Source organism: Oncorhynchus gorbuscha, linkage group LG09, assembly GCF_021184085.1.
Source record: "Oncorhynchus gorbuscha isolate QuinsamMale2020 ecotype Even-year linkage group LG09, OgorEven_v1.0, whole genome shotgun sequence".
Classification (NCBI taxonomy): Eukaryota; Metazoa; Chordata; class Actinopteri; order Salmoniformes; family Salmonidae; genus Oncorhynchus; species Oncorhynchus gorbuscha.
Window position 1 is genome coordinate 345,406 of NC_060181.1, and position 25,402 is coordinate 370,807.

The 25,402-nt window shown below is 44.7% G+C and overlaps 1 protein-coding gene across 1 annotated transcript in view; it reads right to left on the reverse strand.

The window, feature by feature from the left end:
• Positions 1-24,698, reverse strand: part of LOC124043065 (regulating synaptic membrane exocytosis protein 2) — a 121,728-nt gene extending 97,030 nt beyond the window's left edge. The window contains exon 1 of the mRNA XM_046361237.1: positions 24,059-24,698. The gene's annotated coding sequence lies outside the window, so the exon portion shown is untranslated. The remainder of the gene's footprint in view (positions 1-24,058) is intronic.
• Positions 24,699-25,402: the final 704 nt, after the last annotated feature.

The window sequence follows — 25,402 nt, forward strand, 5'->3', positions numbered from 1 at the left end:
GTTAATCTCTACTTTTATCCAGGAGATAATTGATGTTGATTCACTTGACCATTTGACTCGTCAGTAGTCGAGGTGTAACAAAAACTAGGGCCTGTCGGACTAGCGATGACACGAAAGTAGAGCAGCACTTTATTACGGACAGACCATCTTAATTAGTTGCATCAGTATGTTTTTACCATAATAGTTTACTATCCAGGGTTACATCAAGCAGTTGAGTCACCTTAACTTGCTTATTTTCCACATTAATCATTACAAGATTTAGTTAAGCTTTAGGGTTTAATGAATGGTTTGTCCCAAATAAATGCTTTTAGTTTTCGAAATATCGCGCCGACAGAGATAAACACCTCTCCGGGAAGAAGAAGGGCAGGGTGTATGCTTCATGATTAATGACCCATGGTGTAAGCCAAGGCAGCAGCTAATCTTCCTGGGGTTTATTATGGATGCCCATTAGTTCGTGCCAAGGCAGCAGCTACTCTTCCTGGGGTTTATTATGGATCCCCATTAATTTGTACCAAGGCAGCAGCTAATCTTCCTGGGGTCCAGCAAAATGAAGGCAGTTTATAACATTTAAAAAACATTGCAATAAATTCACAGACTGTGTGCCCTCAGGCCCCTACTCCACCACTACCACATATATACTGTACAAAATCCATGTGTATGAATAGCACGTATGCTATCGTGTGTGTGTGTATGCATGTGTCTGTGCCTATGTTTGGGTTGCATCACAGTCCCCGCTGCTCCATAAGGTGTTTTTTTAATCTAACTTTGCTTTCATGAGTTGACTGATGTGGAATAGAGTTTCATGTAGTCATGGCTCTATTTAGTACTGTGCTCCTTCCATAGTCTGTTCTGGACTTGGGGACTGTGAAGAGACCTCTGGTGGCATGTCTTGTGGGGTATGCATGGGTTTTTGAGCTGTGCCCCAGTAGTTCAAACAGACAGCTTGGTGCATTCAACATGTCAATACCTCTCAAACACAAGTAGTGATGAAGTCAATCTCTCCTCCACTTTGAGCCAGGAGAGATTTACATGCATATTATTAATATTAGCTCTCTGTGTACATCTCATCAGTTATCGTCACAGCTGTGTATATACCCCCCAAGCAGACACCACGACGGCCCTCAAGGAACTTGAGGAACTTTACTGGTATCTATGTAAACTGGAAACCATATATCCTGAGGCTGCATTTTTTTGTAGTTGGGGATTTTAACAAAGAAAATTTGAGAACAAGGCTACCTAAATTCTATCAGCATGTTGATTGCAGTACTTGGTGGGTAATACCCTCAATGACTGCTACTCTAACTTGATGCATACAAGGCCCTCCCTCGCCTTCCCTTCGGCAAATCCGACCATGACTCTATCTTGCTCCTACCGTCTTATAGGCAGAAACTCAAACAGGATATACCCGTGACTAGAACCATTCAACGCTGGTCTGACCAATCGAATCCACGCTTCAAGATTGTTTTGATCATGCGGACTGGGAAATATTCCAGGCTTTGACTATGCTAGTACTTCCTGGTTTGGGGCTTATCTAAATTTATGAAGGAGAAGCTCCAGATATCCCAGAATAAGCTGATCAGGGTAGTATTGAAGGTGAGTCCACGTACACACATAGGCAGGAGCTGCTTTCAGGAACTAAACTGGATGCCTGTTGAGGCTAGGGTGTCCCAGATTAGACTAGGTTTAGTTTACAGGAGTATTTATGGTCCTGCACCCAGATATCTAAGTGATGACTTTCCTCGTGTTAGGGATGCACACAATCACAGCACCAGATCAGGTGTTTCTGATGTGTGCTTATACAGGTTCAGGAGTAATGCTGGGAAAGGTACTTTCTTGTATACTGGAGCCTCAGAATGGAATAAGTTGCCTCTGCCCATAAAAACAACAACGTCCTCTAAAGTAAAAATATGGGAAAGAGGTCTGGGAATATGGCTGAATATAAACAGTGTAGTTATTCCCTTCGCAAGACAATCAAACAAGCAAAATGTCAGTATAGGGACAAAGTGAAGTCCTAATTCAACGACTTAGACACGAGACGTATCTGGCAGGGTCTACAGGCAATCACGGACTACAGAAATAAAACCAGCCACGTCACGGACACCGATGTCACGCTTCCAGACAAACTAAACACCTTCTTTGAAGATAATATGGTGCCACTATCGCAGACCGCTACCAAGAACTGCAGCCCACCCCCCTCTCTTTCTCCGTGTCCGACATGAGTAAGACATTTAAACGTGTTAACCCTCGCAAGGCTGCTGGCCCAGACGACATCCCTAGCCATGTCCTCAGAGCATGTGCTTACAAATATATTCAATCTCCTTGTACCCAAGAAGGCAAAGATAACTGAACTAAATGACTACCGCCCCGTAGCACTCACTTCTGACATCATGAAGTGCTTTGAGAGGCTAGTTAAGGATCATTTTACCTCCACCTTACCTGCCACTCTAGACCCACTTCAGTTTGCATATCGCCCCAACTGGTCCACAGACGAAGCAATCAAAAGTCGTGCTATAAATTCACAGACAACACAAAGATTCCTTGATGCCCTTCCAGACTCCCTCTGCCTACCCAAGGACGCCAGAGGACAAAAATCCGTTAACCACCTAACTGAGGATCTCAATTTAACCTTGCGCAATACCCTAGATGCAGTTGCACCCCTAAAAACTAAAAAAATGTCTCATAAGAAACTAGCTCCATGGTACACAGAAAATACCCGAGCTCTGAAGCAAGCTTCCAGAAAATTGGAACGGAAATGGCGCCACACCAAACTGGAAGTCTTCCGACTAGCTTGGAAGGATGGTACCGTGCAGTACCGAAGAGCCCTTACTGCTGCTCGTTGAGGAAAATAAGAACAATCCGAAATTCCTTTTTGATACTGTGGCAAAGCTAACTAAAAAGCAGCATTCCCCAAGAGAGGATGACTTGCACTTTAGCAGTGATAAATTCATGAACTTCTTTGAGGAAAAGATTATGATTATTAGAAAGCAAATTACGGACTCCTCTTTAAACCTGCGTATTCCTCCAAACCTCAGTTGTCCTGAGTCTGCACAACTCTGCCAGGACCTAGGATCAAGAGAGACGCTCAAGTGTTTTAGTACTATATCTCTTGACACAATGATGAAAATAATCATGGCCTCTAAACCTTCAAGCTGTATACTGGACCCTATTCCAACTAAACTACTGAAAGAGCTGCTTCCTGTGCTTGGCCCTCCTATGTTGAACATAATAAACGGCTCTCTATCCACTGGATGTGTACCAAACTCACTAAAAGTGGCAGTAATAAAGCCTCTCTTGAAAAAGCCAAACCTTGACCCAGAAAATATAAAAAACTATCGGCCTATATCGAATCTTCCATTCCTCTCAAAGATTTTAGAGAAGGCTGTTGCGCAGCAACTCACTGCCTTCCTGAAGACAAACAATGTATACGAAATGCTTCAGTCTGGTTTTAGACCCCATCATAGCACTGAGACGGCACTTGTGAAGGTGGTAAATGACATTTTGATGGCATCGGACCGAGGCTCTGCATCTGTCCTCGTGCTCCTAGACCTTAGTGCTGCTTTTGATACCATCGATCACCACATTCTTTGGAGAGATTGGAAACCCAAATTGGTCTACACGGACATGTTCTGGCCTGGTTTAGGTCTTATCTGTCGGAAAGATATCAGTTTGTCTCTGTGAATGGTTTGTCCTCTGACAAATCAACTGTACATTTCGGTGTTCCTCAAGGTTCTGTTTTAGGACCACTATTGTTTTCACTATATATTTTACCTCTTGGGGATGTTATTCGAAAACATAATGTAAACTTTCACTGCTATGCGGATGACACACAGCTGTACATTTCAATGAAACATGGTGAAGCACCAAAATTGCCCTCGCTAGAAGCATGTGTTTCAGACATAAGGAAGTGGATGGCTGCAAACTTTCTACTATTAAACTCGGACAAAACAGAGATGCTTGTTCTAGGTCCCAAGAAACAAAGAGATCTTCTGTTGAATCTGACAATTAATCTTAATGGTTGTACAGTCGTCTCAAATAAAACTGTGAAGGACCTCGGCGTTACTCTGGACCCTGATCTCTCTTTTGAAGAACATATCAAGACCATTTCGAGGACAGCTTTTTTCCATCTACGTAACATTGCAAAAATCAGAAACTTTCTGTCCAAAAATGATGCAGAAAAATTAATCCATGCTTTTGTCACTTCTAGGTTAGACTACTGCAATGCTCTATTTTCCGGCTACCCGGATAAAGCACTAAATAAACTTCAGTTAGTGCTAAATACGGCTGCTAGAATCCTGACTAGAACCAAAAAATTTGCTCATATTACTCCAGTGCTAGCCTCTCTACACTGGCTTCCTGTCAAAGCAAGGGCTGATTTCAAGGTTTTATTGCTAACCTACAAAGCATTACATGGGCTTGCTCCTACCTACCTCTCTGATTTGGTCCTGCCGTACATACCTATACGTACGCTACGGTCACAAGACGCAGGCCTCCTAATTGTCCCTAGAATTTCTAAGCAAACAGCTGGAGGCAGGGCTTTCTCCTATAGAGCTCCATTTTTATGGAACGGTCTGCCTACCCATGTAGAGACGCAAACTCGGTCTCAACCTTTAAGTCTTTACTGAAGACTCATCTCTTCAGTGGGTCATATGATTGAGTGTAGTCTGGCCCAGGAGTGGGAAGGTGAACGGAAAGGCTCTGGAGCAACGAACCGCCCTTGCTGTCTCTGCCTGGCCGGTTCCCCTTTTTCCACTGGGATTCTCTGCCTCTAACCCTGTTACGGGGGCTGAGTCACTGGCTTGCTGGGGCTCTCTCGTGCCGTCCCTGGGGGGATGCGTCACCTGGGTGGGTTGATTCACTGTTGTGGTCGGCCTGTCTGGGTTCCCCCACCCCTTGGGTTGTACCGTGTCGGAGATCTTTGTGGGCTATACTCGGCCTTGTCTCAGGATGGTAAGTTGGTGGTTGAAGATTTCCCTCTAGTGGTGTGGGGGCTGTGCTTTGGCAAAGTGGGTGGGGTTATATCCTTCCTGTTTGGCCCTGTCCGGGGGTGTCCTCGGATGGGGCCACAGTGTCTCCTGACCCCCTGTCTCAGCCTCCAGTATTTATGCTGCAGTAGTTTATGTGTCGGGGGGCTAGGGTCAGTTTGTTTATCTGGAGTACTTCTCCTGTCCTATTCGGTGTCCTGTGTAAATCTAAGTGTGCGTTCTCTAATTCTCTCCTTCTCTCTTTCTTTCTCTCTCTCGGAGGACCTGAGCCCTAGAACCATGCCCCAGGACTACCTGACATGATGACTCCTTGCTGTCCCCAGTCCACCTGGCCATGCTGCTGCTCCAGTTTCAACTGGCCTGGGCCCTAGGACCATGTCCCAGGACTACCTGACATGAGGACTCCTTGCTGTCCCCAGTCCACCTGGCCATGCTCCTGCTCCAGTTTCAACTGTTCTGCCTTACTATTATTCAACCATGCTGGTCATTTATGAACATTTGAACATCTTGGCCACGTTCTGTTATAATCTCCACCTGGCACAGCCAGAAGAGGACTGGCCACCCCACATATGCTCTCTCTAATTCTCTCTTTCTTTCCTCTCTCGGAGGACCTGAGCCCTAGGACCGTGCCCCAGGACTACCTGACATGATGGCTCCTTGCTGTCCCCAGTCCATCTGACTGTGCTGCTGCTCCAGTTTCAACTGTTCTGCCTTATTATTATTTGACCATGCTGGTCATTTATGAACATTTGAACATCTTGGTCATGTTCTGTTATAATCTCTACCCGGCACAGCCAGAAGAGGACTGGCCCGGTTCCTCTCTAGGTTTCTTCCTAGGTTTTGGCCTTTCTAGGGAGTTTTTCCTAGCCACCGTGCTTTTACACCTGCATTGTTTGCTGTTTGGGGTTTTAGGCTGGGTTTCTGTACAGCACTTTGAGATATCAGCTGATGTACGAAGGGCTATATAAATAAATTTGATTTGATTTGATTTGAATCACAATCACACTGCACACTGCCCTATCCCATCTGGACAAGAGGAATACCTATGTAAGAATGCTGTTCATTGACTACAGCTCAGCATTCAACACCATAGTACCCTCTCCAAGCTCATCATCAAGCTGGAGGCCATGGGTCTCAACCCCGCCCTGTGCAAATGGGTCCTGGACTTTCTAACGGCCGCCCCCAGGTGTTTAAGGTAGGAAACAACATCACCACTTTGCTGACCCTTAACACTGAAGCCTATGAATGGTGCGTGCTCAGCCCCCTCCTGTACTCCCTGTTCACCCACGACTTCGTGGTCATGCACGCCTCAAACTCAATAATCAAGTTTGCAGATGACACAACAGTAGTGGGCCTGATTACCAAAAACGATGAGACAGCCTACAGGGACAAGGTGAGGGCACTCGGAGTGCGGTGTCAGGAAAACAACCTCTCACTCACCGTCAACAAAATAAAGGAGATGATTATGGACTTCAGGAAACAGCAGCAACTGCACCGCCCTCAACTGCAAGGCTCTCCAGAGGGTGGTGCTGTCTGCACAATGCATCACTGTGGGCAAACTACCTGCCCTCTAAGACACCTACAGCACCCAATGTCACAGGAAGGCCAAAAAGATAATCAAGAACAATAACCACCCGAGCCACTGCCTGTTCACCCCATTTACCATCCAGAAGGCGAGGTGCATCAAAACTGGGACCGAGAGACTGAAAAACAGCTTTTATCTCAAGGCCATCAGACTGCTGATTAGGCGTCTGCCTAATTTGAGACTTAAATCCCTGTCCACTTTAAAATAAATGGATCACTAGTCACTTTTAAACAATGACACCTTAATAATGTTAATGTCTTACTCTACTCATCTCATATGTGCACTACTGTTCAAAAGTTTGGGGTCACTTAGACATTTTATGTCCATTAAAATATAATCAAATTGATCCGAAATACAGTGTAGACATTGTTAATGTTGTAAATGACTATTGTAGCTGGAAAAGGCATATTTTTTTATGGAATATCTACATTGGCGTACAGAGGCACATTATCAGCAACCATCAGTCCTGTGTTCCAATGGCACGTTGGGTTAGCCAATCCAAGTTTACAATATTATAAGGCTAATTGATCATTAGAAAACCCTTTTGCAATCATGTTAGTCAGCTGAAAACTGTTGTTCTGATTAAAGAAGCAATAAAACTGGCCTTCTTAAGACTAGTTGAGTATCTGGAGCATCAGCATTTGTAGGTTCAATTACAGGCTCAAAATGGCCAGAAACAAAGAACTTTCTTCTGAAACTTGTGAGTCAATCCTTCCTGAGAGAAACGAAGGCTATTCTATGCGAAAATTGCCAAACAACTGAAGGTCTCATACAATGCTGTGCACTACTCCCTTCACATTAGAGTGTCTAGTTTGAGAAACAGACGCCTCACAAATCCTCAACTGGCAGCTTCATTAAATAGTACCCGCAAAACACCAGTCTCAACGTCAACAGTGAAGAGGCGACTCCAGGATGCTGGCCCCTCAGTCAACTTAACAAATTTTGCATAGGTCCTCAGATCCTCAAAAGGTTCTACAGCTGCAACACCGAGAGCATCCCGACCATGCCTGGTACAGCAACTGCTGTGCCTCCAACCGCAAGGCACTACAAAGGGTAGTGCTTACGGCCCAGTACATCACTGGGACTAAACTGCCTGCCATCCAGGACCTCTATACCAGGCAGTGTCAGAGGAAAATTGTCAAAGACCCCAGCCCTAAAAATTGTCAAAGACCCCAGCCACCCCATCATAGACTGTTCTCTCTGCTACCACATGGCAAGTGATACCGGACCACCAAGTCTGGGACCAAAATGAATGCTCAAATGCTTTTACCCCCAAGCCATAATACTCCTGAACAGCTAATCAAATGGCTACCCGGACTATGCTACCAGAGAAAATCAAGTCAGAGGCAAGACCAAGACCGAAGGGGGGCGAGACCTAACTCTCCACACAAACCTTTCATTAACTAGGCTAAACTCTCTACACTCTCCTTACCAACCTGTTTCACTAGCTAGGACTAACTTTCCACTCCCTCCACACCAACCTGTTCCACTAGCTACGCCTAACTCTCCACTCTATCCACACCAATCCGTTTCACTAGTCATGCCTACATCTCAACACCTACCTGTTTTACTAACTAGGCCAAACTTCCCACACTCTCAACACCAACCTTTCACTAGCCATGCCTAACTCTCCAAACAAACCTGTTTCACTAGCTAGGTCTAACTCTCAACTTTCTACACCAACCTGTTTTACTAGCTACACCCAACTCTCAAAGCCAACCTGTTTCACTAGCTAGGAGTAACTTTCCACTTCCTCCACAAAACCTGTTTCACTAGCTAGAACCAACTCTCCACACTAAAATGTTTTACTAACTCTCCACACCAACATGTTTCACTATCTAGGCCTAACACTTCACACTCTCCAAACCAACCTTTCACTAGCCATGCCGAACTCTGCCCACGAACTGTTTCACTATGCCTAGCTCTCCAAACCAACCTGTTTCACTAGCTACAACTAACTATCCAAACCAACCTGTTTCACTACCTACACCCAAATCTCAACGCCAACCTGTTTCACTAACTAGGACTAACTTTGCACTCTCTCCACACCAACCTGTTTCGCTAGCTAGTCCTAACTCTCCACACTAAATGTTTTTACTAACTCTCCACACCAACCTGTTTCACTTTCTAGGCCTAACTCTCATCTCTCTTCACACCAAGCTGTTTCACTAGCAACCTGTTTCACTATCTAGGCCTAACGCTTCACACTCTCCACACCAACCTGTTTCACTATCTAGGCCTAACGCTTCACACTCTCCACACCAACCTGTTTCACTATCTAGGCCTAACGCTTCACACTCTCCACACCAACCTGTTTCACTTTCTAGGCCTGACGCTTCACACTCTCCACACCAACCTGTTTCACTATCTAGGCTAAACTATCCAGACCAACATGTTTCACTACCTAAGCCTAACTCTCCAAACCAACCTACTTCACCAGCTAGGCCTAACTCTCCACTCCAACATGTTTCACTAGCTAGGCCTAACCCTCTACTCTCTCCACAACGTTTCATTAGCTAGGCGTAACTTTCCATTCTTTCCTCAGCAAGTTATGTCACAAGCTAGGCCTAACTCTCCACTATCTCCATATTAACCTGTTTCACTTGCTAGGCCTAATTATTCACAACAGTCTGTATTACTAGCTATGCCTAACTCGCCACACCAACATGTTTCACTACCTATGATCAACTCTCCACACCAACATGATTCAATAGCTAGGCCTAACTCTCCACACCAACCTGTTTTGATAGCTAGGCCTAAATCTCCACAGTAACATGTTTTACTAGCTAGGCTTTACTCTCCACACCAATGTTTTTAAATAGCTAGGCCTAACACTCTAGGCTCTCAACACCAACCTGTTTCACTAGATAGGCACATCTATTCACTCTCCACATACCTACATCTCCACACCAATTTCTTTCACAATCTACGCCACTCTCTCCACACCAACCTGTTTCACTACCTAGGATTAGATGGTGCCGGAGAAGGCAGACGTTTTACGTGCCCCCAACCGATTAGGTTTTTTTGTTCATTTATTTGCATTGGTTGTAACTTATTTTTTTACTTATTTTGTACATAATGATGCCACTACTGTCTTTTATGACCGAAAATAACTTCTGGACATCAGGACTGCAATTACTGTCCACGGACTGGCAGAATCCTTTTTTTCCTTTAATGAGTCTGACGAGCCCGACGCGAACGATATACTGCTTTCTCGGGAACAGGCCCAGATCCCTGTGATTTGTGTGAAGAGGAGGTGGAGAAAAAGGGGCCAGAGGGCGGGCTGCCTCCTGAGAATTCGTAGGCAATGGAATAAACCCCCACTTCCTTTCATTCTGCTAGCAAACGTGCAATCTTTGGACAATAAAATCGATTACCTATGCAGCAGATGAAACTACCAACGGGACATTCAAAACTGTCATATCTGATGTTTCACAGTGTCGTGGCTGAAATACAACACTATCAACATACAGCTGGCTGGTTTTACGCTGCACCGGCTGGATAGAACAGCGGCGTCTGGTAAGAAATGGGGAGGTGGACATAACAGCTGGTGCACGATATCTAAGGAAGTCTCAAACTATTGCTAGCCTGAGGTAGAGTATCTCATGATAATCTGTAGACCACACTACCTACCTAGAGAGTTTTCATCCGTATTATTCGTAGCTGTTTACATGCCCCCACAGACAGAGGCTGGAACTAAGACAGCATTGAATGAGCTGTGTTCCTCCATAAACAAGATAACGCTCACCGAAAGGTGGCCGGGAAACTTAAATCCGTTTTACCAAATTTCTACCAGCATGTTAAATGTGTAACTAGAGGGGGGGACTAGACCACCTTTACTCCACACACAGAGATGTACAAAGCTCTCCCCCACCCTCCATTTGTCAAATCTGACCATAATTCTATCCTCCTGATTCCTGCTTACAAGCCAAAATTAAAGCATGAAGCACCAGTGACTAGATCAATAAAAAAGTGGTCAGATGAAGCAAATGCTAAGCTACAGGACTGTTTTGCTAGTGCAGACTGGAATATGTTCCGGGATTCCGCCAATGGAATTGAGGAGTACACCACATCAGTCATTGGCTTCATCAATAAGTCCATCGATGATGTCGTCCCCACAGTGACAGTACGTACATACTCCAACCAGAAGCCATGGATTACAGGCAATATCCGCACTGAGCTGAAGGCGTGAGCTACCGCTTTCAAGGAGTGGAACTCTAACCTGGAAGCTTATAAGAAATCCAGCTATGCCATCCGATGAACCATCAAACAGGCAAAGCGTCAATATAGGACTAAGATCGAATCGTACTTCACCGGCTCTGACGCAAGTCAGATGTGGCAGGGCCTGACTGTGTGATCACGCTCTCCACAGCCAATGTGAGTAAGACCTTTAAACAGGTCAACATTCACAGGGCCGCAGGGCCAGTTAGATTACCAGAATGTGTACTGCAAGCATGCGCTGACCAACCGGCAAGTGTCTTCATTGACATTTTCAACATCTCCCTGTCTGACTTCATAATTCCAACATGTTTTAAGCAGACCAACGTAGTGCCTGTGCCCAGGTAACCTGCCTAAACAACTACCGATCCTTGTCACTCACGTCTGTAGCCATGAAGTGCTTTGAAAGGCTGGTCATGGCTCACATCAACACCATTATCCCAGAAACTGATCCATCACGACTGGTCTGCCGACATAAAAGCACAAAGGGACTACAACAGACTTCTTCTGTCGTGACGTCCCTCCAAGGCCCTTCTGCTAGCCTGCTATCCCAGGCCCGCTCGCTGTCTGAATCGCCGTCTCCAGCCCGCCCAGCTACTCACTGGACCCAATGATCACTCGGCTACGCATGCCTCCCCTTAACGTCAATATGCCTTGTCCATTGCTGTTTTGTCTTATTTCACTGTAGAGCCTCCAGCCCTGCTCAATATGCATTAGCTAAATCTCTTGTCCCACCTCCCACACATGCGGTGACCTCATCTGGTTTAATTGATGTCTCTAGAGACAATACCTGTCTCATCTTCACTCAATGCCTAGGTTTACCTTAACTGCATTCACATCCTACCATACCTTTGTCTGAACAAAATGCATTGAATCTATTCTACCGCGCCCAGAAACCTGCTCCTTTAACCCTCTGTTCCGAATGCACTAGACAACCAGTTCATACCCTTATCCTATTCCTTCTCTGCTCCTCTTGTGGCGTAGAGGTTAATCCAGGATCTACAGTGCCTAGCTCCATTCCTATTCCCCAGGTTCTCTCATTTGATTACTTCTGTAACCGTAAAAGCCTTGGTTTCATGCATGTTAACATTAGAAGCCTCCTCCCTAAGTTTGTTTTATTCACTGCTTTAGTTCACTCTGCCAACCCAGATGTCCTAGTCGTGTTTGAATCCTGTTTTAGGAAGGTCACCAAAAACCCTGAAATGTCCATCCCTAACTATAACATTTTCCGACAAGATAGAACTGCCAAAGGGGCGGAGTTGCAATCTACTGCAGAGATAGCCTGCAGAGTTCTGTCTTACTATCCAGGTCTGTGCCCAAACAATTTGAGCTTCTACTTTTAAAAATCCATCTTTCCAGAAAAAAGTCTCTCACCGTTGCCGCTTGCTATGCCCTGGACACCATGTGAATTGATTGCCACCCCATCTATTTTCAGAGCTCTTGCTGTTCGGTGACCTAAACTGGGACACCCTTAACACCCCGGCCATCCTACCATCTAAGCTTGATGCCCTCAATCTCATACAAATTATCAATGAACCTACCAAGTACAAGCCCAAATCCGTAAAAACAGGCACCCTCATAGATAGCATCCTAACCAACATGCCCTCCAAATACACCTCCGCTGTCTTCAACCAGGATCTCAGCGATCACTGCCTCATTGCTTGCGTCCGCAATGGGTCTGCTGTCAAATGACCACCCCTCATCACTGTCAAATGCTCCCTAAAACACTTCAGAGAACGCCTTTCTAACCCACCTGGCCCGGGTATCCTGGAAGGATAGTGACCTCATTCTGTCAGTAGAAGGTTATTCTGGTTATTCTTTAAAAGTGCTTTCCTCACAATCTTTAAAAAATTATTCAAAAAATGTTCAACCATGAACAGATATGGTTCACTCCAGACCTGACTGCCCTTGACCAGCACAAAAACATCCTGTGGTGTACTGCATTAGAATCGAATAGCCACCGTGATATACAACTTTTCAGGGAAGTTAGGAACCAATATACACAGGCAGCTAGGAATGCAAAGGCTAGCTTTTCCAAACAGAAATTTGCATCCTGCAGCACAAACTCAAAAGGTTTTGGGACACTGTAAAGTCCATAGCGAATAAGAGCACCTCCTCCCAGCTACCCACTGCACTGAGGCTAGGACACACTGTCACCACTGATAAATCCACAATAATTGAGAATTTCAATACAGATTTTTCTTACGGCCGGCCACGCTTTCCACCTGGCCACCCCTACCCTGGTCTACAGCCCTACACCCCCCACAGCAACTTGCCCAAGCCTCCCCCATTTTTCCTTCACCCAAATCCAGATAGCTGATGTTCTGAAAGAGCTGCAAAATCTGGACCCCTACAAATCAGCAGGACTAGACAATCTGGACCCTCTCTTTCTAAAACTATAAGATGAAATTGTTGTAACCCTAATTACTAGCCTGTCAACTTCTCTTTCGCATCGTCTGACATTCCCAAGGATTGGAACGCTGCCGCGGTCTTCGAAGAGGGAGTCACTCTAGACCCAAACAGCTACAGACCAATATCTATCCTACCCTGCCTTTCTAAGGTTTTCGAAAGCCAAATTAACAAACAGATCACCGACCATTTAGAATCCCACTGTACCTTCTCCGCTATACAATCTGGTTTCAGAGCTGGTCATAGGTGCACCTCAGCCATGCTCAAGGTCCTAAAAGATATTATAACCTCCATCGATAAGAGACAATACTATGCAGCTGTACTCATCGACCTGGCCAAGGCTTTCGACTCTGTCAATCGTCACATTCTTATCGGCAGGCTCAACAGCCTTGGTTTCTCAAATGACTGCCTCACCTGGTTCACCAACGACTTCACAGACAGAGTTCAGTGTGTCAAATCGGAGGGCCTGTTGTCCGGACCTCTGGCAGTCTCTATGGGGGTGCCACAGGGTTCAATTCTCGGGCCGGATCTCTTCTCTGTATACATCAATGATGTCGCTCTTGCTGCTGGTGAGTCTCTGATCCACCTCTACGCAGACGACACCATTCTGTATACTTCTGGCCCTTCTTTGGACACTGTGTTAACTAACCTCCAGGCTAGCTTCAATTCCATACAACTCTCATTCCGTGGCCTCCAACTGCTCTTAAATGCAAGTAAAACTAAATGCATGCTCTTCAACCGATCGCTACCAGCACCTGCCCGCCCGTCCAGCATCACTACTCTGGACGGTTCTATGTGGACAACTACAAATAACTAGGTGTCTGGTTAGACCAGACATGGGCAAACGACGGCCCGCGGGCCACATACGGCCCGTTAGGCTTTTTAATCCGGCCCGCCGAACTTGTCCAAATTAGAGTAAAAACCTCCTTTTTTCCCCTTTCCCTGCAATGCCCACGTTTCCCCAATAGATGGCGCACTCAAAACACATTGACCGTTGTTGGAGTGGCGCGTATTTCTCTTTATTTCACTTTAATTTTCAGTTCGTTTCACGTCACCATTAAGCCCTTCTGTGAAAATGAGCGGACCAAAGAGAAGGAAAGTGGACAGCGAATGCCGAGTGTTTAATAAGGAGTGGACATGCATATGGAAAGTTTGGAAGTACGTCTTTTAATTAAGAGCAATGCGCATTTACGCACAGCAGCGGTACAGTAGCTTAATTAACACGCAGCACATCGCTCTTAATTTAAATTTAAACACAAGTAGATATTATTGAGCTTGAGTATTTCGTTATGTTTTGAATGTTGAAAGTGATTCCATTTTTCAATAAATGTTGATTTCTTTAACTTTGCACCTTCGATTGAAACTTATTAAAAACAGACGCAATTTTGATAAATAACGGTGCGTATGTTATTTTAATCTATTTACATTTCCTCCTCCCAGTATCTGCGAAATAGTATGTAAATGCCATATCTTGCATATTCCTTGAGACAAATTTATTAACTGATAAGGGCTATTTTTCACATTTGAAAGAGAGTTAATAAATTGGGTTGTAGTGTTCTTACTGTGCTATGAGGTTTGCACACACTACATTTAATGCTTTAGTATATCCGGCCCAAACACTCCCTCCAAATGCTCCTGGCCCGGCCCCTCTGTCAAATTTTAGAACCCATTGTGGCCCGCGAGTCAAAAAGTTTGCCCACCTCTGGGTTAGACTGTAAACTCTCCTTCCAGACTCACATTAAACATCTCCAATCCAAAATTAAATCTAGAATCGGCATCCTATTTCGCAACAAAGCATCCTTCACTCACTACCAAACATACCCTCGTAAAACTGACTATCCTACCGATCCTTGACTTCGGCGATGTAATTTACAAAATAGCCTCCAACACTCTACTCAGCAAATTGGATGCAGTCTATCACAGTGCCATCCATTTTGTCACCAAGGCCCCAAACACTATCCACCACTGCGAACTGTATGCTCTCGTTGGCTGGCCCTCACTTCATATTAGTCGCCAAACCCACTGGCTCCAGGTCATCTATAAGTCTTTGCTAGTTAATTAAAGCCCCACCTTATCTCAGCTCACTGGTCACCAAAGCAGCACCCACCCATAGCAGGCACTTCAGCAGGCATATTTCACTGGTCACCCCCAAAGCCAATTCCTCATTTGGCCACCTTTCCTTCCAGTTCTCTGCTGCCAATGACTGGAACGAATTGCAAAAATCACTGAAGCTGGAGACTCATATCTCTCTCACTAACTTTATGCACCAGCTGTCAGAGCAGCTCACAGATCACTGCACCTGTACATAGCCCACCTGTACATAGCCTATCTGCCCATCCAACTACCTCATCCCCATATTGTTATTTATTTATTTTTGCTCCTTTGCACCCCAGTATCTCTACTTGCACATTCATCTTCTGCACATCTATCACTCCAGTCTATTAATCAAATGTTTAACTGCTAAATTGTAATTATTTATGGCCTATTTATTGCCTTACCTCCCTTATCTTACCTCATTTCCACACACTGTATTAATACTTTTTTCTCCTGTGTTATTGACTGTATGTTTTGTTTATTCCATGTGTAACTCTGTGTTGTTTGTGTTGCACTGCTTTATCTTGGCCAGGTTGCAGTTGTAAAAGAGAACTTGTTCTCAACTAGCCTACCTGGTTAAATAAAGGTGAAATATAAAAAACTCTAGACCTACTCCAATTTGCATACTGCCCCAACAGATACACAGATGATGCAATCTCTACTGCACTCTACACTGCCCTTTCCCACCTGGACAAAAGGAACACCTATGTGAGAATATTATTAATTGACCACAGCTCAGCGTTCAACACCATAGTGCCCTCAAAGCTCATCACAAAGTTAAGGACCCTGGGACTGAACACCTCCCTCTGCAACTGGATCCTGGACTTCCTGACGGACTGCCACCAGGTGGTAAGGGTAAGTAACAACACATCCGCCACGCTGATCCTCAACACATGAACCCCGGGGTGCGTGCTCAGTCCCCTCCTGTATTCTTGAATTGTTGCATTTTGTGCTTTGTTGCTCAGTCTGCATGCTACATCATTATTGTCCCATGTTGCTCTGCGTGTGCTCAAGCTCAATGACTGTCTGTACTGTTATTGTAATTGTTTTTAATAACCTGCCCAGGGACTGGGGTTGAAAATTAGCCGGCTGGCTAAAACCGGCACTTTTACCGAAACGATGATTCATGTGCTCTGTCCCTGTAAAAAAATTTAATAAACTCAAACTCCCTGTTCACTCATGACTGCACGGCCAGGCGTGACTTCAACAACATCATTGAGTTTGCCAATGATACAACAGTGTTAGGCCTGATCTCCGACAATGAAGAGACAGCCTATAGGGATGAGGTCAGAGACCTGGCCGTGTGGTGCCAGGACAACAACCTCTCTCTCAACGTGATCAAGACAAAGGAGATGATTGTGGACTACAGGAAAAAGAGGACTGAGCACGCCCCAATTCTCATCGACGGGGCTGTAGTGGAGTAGGTTGAGAGCTTCAAGTTCCTTGGCATCCACATCACCAACAAACTAACATGGTCCAAGCACACCAAGACAGTGGTGAAGAGGGCAAAACAAAACCTATTCCCCAACAGGAGACTGAAAAGATTTGACATGGGTCCTCAGATCCTCAAAAGGTTCTACAGATGAACCATCGAGAGCATCCTGACTGGTTGCATCACTGCCTGGTATGGCAACTGCTTGGCCTTCGACTTCAAGGCATTACAGAGGGTCGTGCAAAAGGCCCAGTACATCACTGGGCCAAGCTTCCTGCCATCCAGGACTTCTATACCAGGCGGTGTCAGAGGAAGGCCCTAAAAATTGTCAAAGCCACCCTAATCATAGACTGTTCTCTCTGCTACCGCACGGCAAGCGGTACCGGAGCGCCAAGTCAAGATCCAAGATGCTTCTAAACAGCTTCTACCCCCAAGCCATTAGACTCCTTAACATCTAATTAAATGTCTACCCAGACTACTTGCGTTGACCTCCCCCTTCCTCTTTTACACCGTTGCTACTCTATGTTGTTATGATCTATAGTCACTTTCATAACTCTACCTACATGTATCTCAACTAACCGGCACATTGACTCTGTACCAGTACCCCCCTGTATATAGTCTCGCTATTGTTATTTTACTGCTGCTCTTATTTGTATTTTTTTAAACTGCATTGTTGGTTAGGGGCTCGTAAGTAAGCATTTCACCTATTCGGTGCATGTGACTAATACAATTTGATTTTATTTGCTTAACTCTCCACACCAACGTGTTTCAATAGCTAGGCATAACTCTCCACACTCTACACACCAAACTGTTACACTAGTTACTACAAATTTTCCACACCAACCTGTTTGGCTAGCTAGGACTACATTTCCACTCTCTCCACACTACCCTGTTTCATCATCTTCTCTCTTTCCACACCAACCTGTTTCACAATCTAGGCCTAACTCTAAACACTCTCCACACCAACCTGGTTCACTATCAAGAAAACAATTTCACTTTCTCCACCAATCTGTTTTGCTAGCTAGGCCTAACTCTCCAGACTCACAACACCAACCTGTTTCACTAGCTATGACTAACTCTCCATACCAACCTGTTTCACATGCTAGGCCTAACTCTCCAATCTCTTCACACCAATCTGTCTCCCTAGCCAGGCCTGACACTCTACATCAACGTGTTTCATTAGATAGGCCTAACTCTCCATACAAACCTTTTTTACTAGCTCGGCCTAACTCTAGCACACCAACATTTTTCACGAGCTAGACCTAACTCCCAACACCAACCTGTTTCACTAGCTAGGCAAATATCTTCACTCTCCAAACCAACCTTTTTCACTAGCTAGGCATAACTCTCCACACTCTCCACACCAATCTTTTTCACCAGCTAGGCATAACTCTCCACACCAATCTTTTTCACCAGCTAGGCCTTACTCTCCACACCAACATGTTACACTAGCTAGGATGAACACTCCACATTCTCCACAACAGCCTATTTCACTAGCCTTGCCTATCTCTATACACCAACCTGTAAAACTCTACATCATCCTGGTTCACTAGCTTGGCATTACATTCCACTCTCCACACCACATTTTATCACAAGCTAGGTCTAACTATCCACTCTCTCCATACAAACCTGTTTCACTAGCTAGGCCTAACTCTCCACACTAACCTGTTTCACTAGCTAGGCCTAACTTTCCACTCTCCACACCAACGTTTTTTACAAGCTAGGCCAAACAGTTCATACTCGCCAAACCTATATTTTTCAGCAGCCAGGCCGAGCTCTCCAAACTCTCAACACCAACCTGTTTCACTATCTAGGCATAGCATAGCACTACGGACTCTCCACACCAATGTGTTTCACTAGCTAGTCTTAATTCACCACACAAACCATGTTTAAACACACCAACCTGTTTCACTAGTTAGCCCTAACTGTCCACACCATCCTGTTTCACTTGCTAAGACTAACACTCCACTAACTCCACACCAACCTGTTTAACACTCCACAAACTGCACACCGAGCTGTTTCACTAAATACGCCTAACTGTCCACACACTGCACACCGACCTGTTTCACTAGATTTGCCTAAATCTCCACCCAACCTGTTTTATTAGATACGCTTAATTTTCCACACCTACCTGGTTCACTAGCTAGGTCTAACTCTCTCAACTCTTTACACCACCCTGTTTCACTAGCTACACCTAACTCTCCACTCACTCCACCCCAACCTGTTTCACTAGCTAGGCTGAACTCTCTACACTCTCAACACCAACCTGTTTCACTAGCCTTGCCTAATTTTCCAAACCAACTTGTTTCATTAGCTAGGTCTAACTTCCTAAACCAATCTGTTTCATTAGCTAGGTCTAACTTCCTAAACCAATCTGTTTCATTAGCTAGGTCTAACTTTCCACACCAACCTGTTTCACAAGCTAGGCCAAGAACTACACCAACCTGGTTCACTAGCTAGTCCTAACTTCTCACTCTTCACACTATCCTGGTCGCATCTCTGGTAACCTAACTGATAAAATGTACAACCACCCGGCTTGGGCAGCATCCCTTGGTTGTGTTGGGACAATATCTCATGGAAAGTATGAATAAATTCATCAAAATAACGTTTTCAATGAATATACGTCAATCATTATTTGAATATGTTGGTAAACCTGTTGTACAAAAATAATAATGCCCTCGAAGCCGGTGTTTGGAGGAGATATTTGGCATGGTTTGCTTGCCCTTGACTACGTCTTGGGTTTAACAACATCTGTGACTATATCATCCAAACACCTGCTTCATAGAGATTTTATTTATTCATTTTGAACCCTAATTCACCAGGTAAATTGACTGAGAAAACATTCTCATTTACAGCAACGACCTCGGGAACACAGGGGAGGGGAAGGGGGACGAATGAGCCAATTGGAAACTGGGGATGATTAGGTGGCCGTGATAGTAGGAAGAACAGATTGGTAATTTACTTCAACACTATACTTCAATATCCACCACTAAAATTCAATATTTTCATCTAAACTTTAATATACAGCACTACACTTCAATATCCACCACTACACTTCAATATCCACCACTACACTTCAATATCCACCACTACACTTCAATATCCACCACTACACTTCAATATCCACCACTACACTTCAATATCCACCACTACACTTCAATAGCCATCACTATACTTGAATATCCACCACTATATCGGAATATCCACCACTATACCTGAATATCCACCACTACACTTCAGTATCCAACACTACACTTCAATGTTTTCAACTACACTTCAATATCCACCACTATACTTTAAATATCCACCACTACACTTCAGTATCCACCACTACACTTCAATATTACACATCTACACTTCAATATCCACCACTACACTTCAATATCCACCACTACACTTCAATATCCACCACTACACTTCAATATTTTCAACTACACTTCAATATCCACCACTACACTTCAATATTTTCAACTACACTTCAATATCCACCACTACACTTCAATATCCATCACTATACCTGAATATACACCACTATACTTCAATATCCACCACTACACTTCAATATCCACCACTATACTTTAATATCCACCACTACACTTCAATATCCACCACTACACGTCAATATCCACCACTATACTTCAATATCCACCACTACACTTCAATATCCACCACTATACTTTAATATCCACCACTACACTTCAATATCCACCACTATACTTCAATATCCACCACTATACTTTAATATCCACCACTACACTTTAATATCCACCACTACACTTCAATATCCACCACTATACTTCAATATCCACCACTATACTTCAATATCCTTCTGTACTCACTTGGTAGAGCATACTTCAATATCCACCACTACACTTCAATATCCACCACTATACTTTAATATCCACCACTATACTTTAGATCCAGAAAACCACAGAGTATAGAAATATACCCAATATCCACCACTATACTTCAATATCCACCACTATACTTTAATATCCACCACTATACTTTAGATCCAGAAAACCACAGAGTATAGAAATATACCCTCAAACAACCATCCTACATCTTGAAATATCAGCTGCTACCACTGAACATCAATACTCAACCTAATCTCATCATAAATTTCCTCAATTAGTCTTACACTATATTACCAAAAGTATCTGGACACCTGGTTGTCGAACATCTCATTCCAAAATCATGGTCATTAATATGGAGTCGGTCCTCCCTTTGCTGCTATAACAGCCTTCACTCTCGTGGGAAAGCTTTCCACTAGATGTTGGAACATTGTTGCAGGGACTTGCTTCCATTCAGCCACGAGCATTAGTGAGGTCCAATGGCGGTGAGCTTCACAACACTCCAGCCAATGCTTTAGCATTGTGCGTGGTGATCTTAGGCTTGTGTGCGGCAGCTTGGCCATGGAAACCCATTTTATGAGCTCCCGACAAACAATTATTGTGCTGACGTTGCTTCCAGAGACAGCTTAGAACTCAATAGTGAGTGTTGCAACCGAGGACAGACTATTTTTACACGCTACACACTTTAGCATTCGGCAGTCCCGTTCTGTGAACTTGTGTGGTCTACCACTTCGCGGCTGAGCCGTTGTTGCTCCTAGACTTTCTTACTTCACAATAACAACACTCACAGTTGACCGAGGCAGCTCCAGCAGGGCAGATATTTTATGAACTGACTTGTTGGAAATGTGGTATCCTATGACGGTGCCACATTGAAAGTCACTGAGCTCTTCAGTAAGGCCATTCTACTGCCAATGTTTGTCTATGGAGATTGCATGGCTGTGCGCTCGAATGTATACATCTGTCAGAAAGGGTTGTGGCTGAAATAGCTGAATCCAGTCATTTGAATGGGTGTCCACATACATTTGTATATATAGTGTATGAAGGGGTGTCCACATACATTTGTATATATAGTGTATGAAGGGGTGTCCACATACATTTGTATATATAGTGTATGAAGGGGTGTCCACATACTTCAGTATATATAGTGTATGAAGGGGTGTACATATACTTCTGTATATATAGTGTATGAAGGGGTTTCCACATACTTCTGTATATATAGTGTATGAAGGGGTTTCCACATACTTCTGTATATTTAGTGTATGAAGGGGTGTCCACATACTTCTGTATATATAGTGTATGAATGGGTGTCCACATACTTCTGTATATATAGTGTATGAAGGGGTGTCCTCATACTGCTGTATATATAGTGTATTAATGGGTGTCCACATACTTCTGTATATATAGTGTATGAAGGGGTGTCCACATACTTCTGTATATATAGTGTATGAAGGGGTTTCCACATACTTCTGTATATATAGTGTATGAAGGGGTGTCCTGTATATATAGTGTATGAAGGGGTGTCCACATACTTCTGTATATATAGTGTATGAAGGGGTGTCCACATACTTCTATAAGTAAGTATGTCAAGTCTGTTGACATACAGGAAGTTTTTGTCAAATGTGACAAATCCTGACAGGTATGTCTACTCAATATAAACACATTAATCAACATTACCCCTTTAAAATGAGGTAGTGAGGGGTCCTGGGCCTGTGTGGGCCTAACCCTGTAGTGAGTGGTCCTGGGCCTGTGTGGGCCTAACCCTGTAGTGAGTGGTCCTGGGCCTGTGTGGGCCTAACCCTGTAGTGAGTGGTCCTGGGCCTGTGTGGGCCTAACCCTGTAGTGAGTGATCCTGGGCCTGTGTGGGCCATACCCTGTAGTGAGTGGTCCTGGGCCTGTGTTGGCCATACCCTGTAGTGAGTGGTCCTGGGCCTGTGTGGGCCTAACCCTGTAGTGAGTGGTCCTGGGCCTGTGTGGGCCTAACTCTGTAGTGAGTGGTCCTGAGCCTGTGTGGGCCTAACCCTGTAGTGAGTGGTCCTGGGCCTGTGTGGGCCTAACTCTGTAGTGAGTGGTCCTGGGCCTGTGTGGGCCTAACCCTGTAGTGAGTGGTCCTGGGCCTGTGTGGGCCTAACCCTGTGAGTGGTCCTGGGCCTGTGTGGGCCTAACCCTGTAGTGAGTGGTCCTGGGCCTGTGTGGGCCATACCCTGTAGTGAGTGGTCCTGGGCCTGTGTGGGCCATACCCTGTAGTGAGTGGTCCTGGGCCTGTGTGGGCCTAACCCTGTAGTGAGTGGTCCTGGGCCTGTGTGGGCCTAACTCTGTAGTGAGTGGTCCTGAGCCTGTGTGGGCCTAACCCTGTAGTGAGTGGTCCTGGGCCTGTGTGGGCCTAACTCTGTAGTGAGTGGTCCTGGGTCTGTGTGGGCCTAACCCTGTAGTGAGTGGTCCTGGGCCTGTGTGGGCCTAACTCTGTAGTGAGTGGTCCTGAGCCTGTGTGGGCCTAACCCTGTAGTGAGTGGTCCTGGGCCTGTGTGGGCCTAACTCTGTAGTGAGTGGTCCTGGGCCTGTGTGGAACTAACCCTGTAGTGAGTGGTCCTGGGCCATGCTATGTTGTCTTGTTGTGTTGCTACCATGATGTCATGTTGTGTTGCTACCATGATGTCATGTTGTGTTGCTACCATGCTATGTTGTCCTGTTGTGTTGCTACCATGCTATGTTGTCTTGTTGTGTTGCTACCATGTTGTCATGTTGTGTTCCTACCATGATGTCATGTTGTGTTGCTGCCATGCTATGTTGTCATGTTGTGTTGCTACCATGATGTCATGTTGTGTTGCTGCCATGCTATGTTGTCCTGTTGTGTTGCTACCATGCTATGTTGTCTTGTTGTGTTGCTACCATGTTGTCATGTTGTGTTGCTACCATGATGTCATGTTGTGTTGCTGCCATGCTATGTTGTCATGTTGTGTTGCTACCATGTTGTAGTTATGTTGTTTTGCTACCATGTCATGTTGTGTTGCTACCATGATGTCATGTTGTGTTGCTACCATGCTGTGTTGTCATGTGTTGCTGCCATGCTATGTTGTTGTCTTAGGTCTCTCTTTATGTAGTGTTGTGTTGTCTCTCTTGTCATGAAGTATTTTTTTGTCCTATATTTTTATTAAATGTATTTTTAATCACAGACCCCCGTCCCCACAGGAGGCCTTTTGCATTTTGGTAGGCCGCCATTGTAAATAAGAATTTGTTCTTAACTGACTTGCCTAATGAAATAAAATTACAAATAAAAAACTAATTTCCACAGCGTCCTCCCAGTGTGGTCTATAATCCGTCTTTGTTGCTCCGCCCCTTTAACACCCGGCCTGGCCAGTTGGACTTTCCCAAAGCTGCTTTACTCTCCAACAGCCAAACTAGGGAGAACGACACAGCGGAAAATAAAATCTACACACATACAGAGAGAACACACAGAAACCTCCTCTTTCTGTCCCCCAATACTCACAGAGATGGCCGAGCCGTACCCCATGGAGGGGGCAATATAGGGCCACGTCAACACCGTCTCCTGCAGAACGCTTTCGCTGCTTCCCCCTGCTCTTTGTGCTCTTTGAAAGGGAGTTCATGCCTTATAATAACGTACAGTAATTATTTATTCTGCTCTCTCTCTCTCTCTCTCTCTCTCTCTCTCTCTCTCTCTCTCTCTCTCTCTCTCTCTCTCTCTCTGTCTCTCTCTCTCTGTGCCTCTCTTTCTCTTTCTCTCTGTCTCTCTGTCTCTCTGTCTCTCCTCCTGGTCTCTATTATGTATAATATCCACAGGGTTTCAGAGAAGAACCAAGTCAACAGGTCGTGGGAAGGAGCCCAAGCACACCAAGAAGTCTGGCTTTTGGTTTCAAATTGCAATGATCCCACGTAGTTAATCCAAATGTATTCCAAATCAGGAATTCCAGAGCCAACCAATAGCCAAGCGATGCAGAGGTTCCTTATGTCTCATAATGATGATTTATCTTCAATGCCAGAGCCTAACCAAGAGCAAAATCAGTATTCCATAGGTCTGAGAAAGCCATTCACCACCATTTTCCTTGTGTTAACTCAGTAAGCAGTGGTATCCACTACAACCTCTCTCAAGGGTTGTCGGACTGCTGTCTCCTCAGGAAACAAGGAGGGAGTTAGTCGGCTCACCAGCAATCACTTCCAGTTAAGCTCTGTTCAGATGGCATTTGCCCAACGACATCTGATGACGACTTAAGCCGGTCACAGTTAGATATTGAGTTCCTTGTCTTGTCTACTGAAACTGTAGGGTTAGAGCCTTGTCTTGTCTACTGAAACTGTAGGGTTAGAGCCTTGTCTTGTCTACTGAAACTGTAGGGTTAGAGCCTTGTCTTGTCTATTGTACTGTAGGGTTAGAGCCTTGTCTTGTCTATTGTACTGTAGGGTTAGAGCATTGTCTTGTCTACTGAAACTGTAGGGTTAGAGCCTTGTCTTGTCTACTGAAACTGTAGGGTTAGAGCCTTGTCTTGTCTACTGTACTGTAGGGTTAGAGCCTTGTCTTGTCTATTGTACTGTAGGGTTAGAGCCCTGTCTTGTCTACTGAAACTGTAGGGTTAGAGCCTTGTCTTGTCTACTGAAACTGTAGGGTTAGAGCCTTGTCTTGTCTACTGAAACTGTAGGGTTAGAGCCTTGTCTTGTCTACTGAAACTGTAGGGTTAGAGCATTGTCTTGTCTATTGAAACTGTAGGGTTAGAGCCTTGTCTTGTCTATTGTACTGTAGAGTTAGAGCCTTGTCTTGTCTATTGTACTGTAGAGTTAGAGCATTGTGTTGTCTATTGTACTGTAGGGTTAGAGCCTTGTC